The following is a 3,229-nucleotide window of genomic DNA, read 5'->3' on the forward strand; positions in this document are numbered from 1 at the left end:
CACTGCACCAGTCTCAGCAGCCCTACGTGTCCACGAAGTGCAAGTCAGACCCAGTCATGAGGTTTTAGAAAGAAAGACTGAGTCAGGCTCTTGGTCCATCTTTGGTTGCTCCCAGCCTTGGTGCTCAGGGATGGCATTACTTGCTAGAGGACCTGCTGAGATCAGGGTACTTAGCTCCGCACTGGGCTCAGCAGTCACCATTCTATCCTTAACCTGCCCTTCTGGTCCAGGCAGCCCAGCTGCTCCTGGGAGCCATACAGGGACATTACCCTAAGTACAGCTGTTCAATGATCCATTCTGTGTCCCCTCAGTTCTCCAACCTGGGGTGCCTTTTACACTGCTTCACTGTGAACCTTACCACTCCTGGCGTCCTCACACCCAGCCTCCAGCATCTGCATTACTCCCAGCTATCCTGCAAGAGTGCTACAGCCAGTCACTCCTGAATTATATAACCAAGTGACACTAGCAAATTCCCAGTCCCAGACTTGTCCCCAGAAATGTGCATCCTGTACTGCCCAGCTCTCTCCTTCTCTGGACAATGCAAGCTCATGGAAAGTCCATCACTTCATTAACAGGAAATGATTTGCACAACCCGTTATCTCCAGTGGAGGTTCCCAAACCCTTCAACCAAACACACGGGTTTAGATAAAAAACAAACAATTTATTAACTACAGATAATATCTTTTAAGTGACTACAAGTAATGGGGCATAAAAATCAGAATTGGCTACAAAGAAATAAAAGATAAAACATATTTAACTTAGCTTGTTAAGTGAATTCAAAGCAAAATGTGTCTCTTGCCACATGCTTTTGCAGTCTGACTGGCTGAATCTTTCAACCAGGATCCCTCCCCAGTCCAGTGATGCTTCCTTTGTCTTTCAAGTGTTGTTGATGCTGTGAGGAGAGATGAAAGGAGAGAAGAAGATTTGGGGGCCTCTGTTCCTCTTTCCTTATATGTCTATTTTCCTTTGGAAAATCATTTCCAGCTGGGGTTCGGGAGACAGGACGTCTGTGGGGACAAAAACTTCCAGTTGTTCCTTGGCCAAAATATAAATTTCTTGCTCACACCCTTTTTCCTGCCAAAGCATGGCCACTTAACCAGGTGACTATCCCTCTGATGTTGACGACGCCTGGCTCCAAAGTTGGCTGGCCTTTTGTCTCTGGGGAACTTGTCTGAAGTGGTTTCCACAGACTTGGAACATGGCTTATAGAGTAGAATCTTATAATTTTACATACAATGTTGCCACACATTTTACCAAGCCAATAATATTCAATGGAATATGGGTTGTTGAATGATACCTCACAAGGCATTGTTTGTACAAAATCCATTATAGTTTTGTAGAAAGGGTGAACATAGGGATACAGACTGTCACTGTGCTTCTGGTTCAAGCAGTCCATCAGCTCCTGGGAGCCATATGTACTTAGCCACGACAACGGGAGCCAGCTCCTGGTCTGCCTGACCACAGCCTGGAGAGTTCATTGACATCAGAATTAGTCATGAGCAAACAGCTGGCTGGAGCTGTAATTAGCCATCAGAACTGGAGATTTCTCCAATCCCTTCTCCTCCAGCCCCCAAACTAGGCTGGAGCCCTCCCCTCCAGCACGTTCACCAGCGCAGTCTGGACCAAGCCGAGCAATGGAGCTGGAGAACTACTGTACATCCCTATTCTGACAGCACAGAATAAATCAGCAACTCATCTACATTCCAGGAGAGCTCACGTGTTCTTGTCACTGACAGGGGGAAAACCATTACTGCATAACCTACCAAATGAAAAACAATGTTTAATTAGGACAGAGCCAGACAAGCACACAATTAAATGTTCTACTACTATCAGTCTTACACAGTTTAAGCCTCTATTCAATAAGGGGCCATTAAAAAAGGCTAATAGAATATCAAAATGTACATAGGGAAGTTGCATGTTGCATTTCAATAACTGCTCCAGCACAGGAGATCTGGGGAGAGTTCTGCCGAAACCAGTAAGAAAACAAAAGGCAAACGGGAGCAAGATGCAGGAGTCAGACAAGGCCTGAATGGGAAGCCTCCCAGCTCCCTCCAGTGAGAATCAAAGAGGAGATGGGAGCAGCAGCTGCTGTAGGACTCCGCAGTTCCTCCTGGAGAGGCAGAAGCAAATGGCTGCAGGAGAATTGAACTAGCTGCTTTTGCTAAGCAGAGGCCTAAGCCTTCCCATCGCACTAGGGAGCTTGACAGTGAGGCTGCTTGAGAGGAGCCTGCACTCTGCATAAGGGAATCCTCCCCAAACGCCAACCTGGGGGGATGGCAGACATGAAGGGCTGAAGGAATCCTCCCAAGGGAGCCAAACACAGGAATCTGAGAGCGATTCAGACTGCCAGCCTGCTCCCCCCAAATCACCACTCACCAAGGTAAAGGGGCTCCCGCCTGCTTGGGGTCTCCCCTCCCCAAGGCATCACGAGGGGATTCCAGTCCAGCACAGCAGCCGCCATCGGCAGCACAAGAACAAGAACATCCAACATTTCGAGTGTCAGAGAGGAGGCCTGAAAAAAAGTGGGATGGGGCAAGGGGTCTGCTTCTCCTTAACCTTCGCAAACAGGAACCATGTCTGGTCTTACCTGCTTCTGCTACAGAACTGAAGTGGAAGGCTTCCCAGCCTTTGAGGAAGAGTTGTGGTGGTGGTGTCTTTTACTGAGAGCGCGCTCCGCCCCATTGTGTCGGGGAGATGGAATTAAATAGGTGTAATGAATGTTCTAGATCACTTGTCCTCTGCAGCAACATTTGTTTTCCCAGGTTGTCTCCCTTGCCCTGGAAGGTTAAACGGACATTGAATACAACGCACTGGATCTTTCTATCGTTGCTGAAGGGCATGTGGCAAAGCGATTCAGGACCGGGGAGCGGCCTGGGTTGCCTGAAGTTCTCAGCACTGCCTTACCAACCTACTGTGCCACCCCGGACCCGAGCAGAGCTGAGCTGAGCTGAGCTGAGCTGAGCTGAACTAGGGTGGATTTCTGGGAGGGACTAGTTGAAGCCCTGGTTTAGTTGCTGACACTTTTCAAAGCTGAGTAGGAAGGGACCCTGAGGAGAGGGGTCTCGGGCAGGAGGCACTGGAGTCAGGTAGGATTTGTCGTGCATCCAACAAGGAAGGGGCTCTGAGCAAACACCGGAATCACAGTCATTCGCTCCCTTGAGGTCTGCACTGCACCTTGGAGAACCAATTCCATGAAAATCCCACCTCAGTAGTACATAAACCCACTAAG

At 48.8% G+C, this 3,229-nt stretch overlaps 1 long non-coding RNA gene across 1 annotated transcript; it reads right to left on the minus strand.

Annotated features, from left to right (window-relative positions):
* Positions 1-640: 640 nt before the first annotated feature.
* LOC142047295 (uncharacterized) lies at positions 641-2,944 on the minus strand. The gene is made up of 2 exons (XR_012656471.1): positions 2,588-2,944; positions 641-1,759 (listed from the first exon to the last, which is right to left on the minus strand). It is a non-coding gene; the product is annotated as an uncharacterized LOC142047295 (long non-coding RNA).
* Positions 2,945-3,229: the final 285 nt, after the last annotated feature.

The sequence above is a fragment of the Chelonoidis abingdonii genome, chromosome 9, assembly GCF_003597395.2.
Source record: "Chelonoidis abingdonii isolate Lonesome George chromosome 9, CheloAbing_2.0, whole genome shotgun sequence".
NCBI lineage: Eukaryota > Metazoa > Chordata > Testudines > Testudinidae > Chelonoidis > Chelonoidis abingdonii.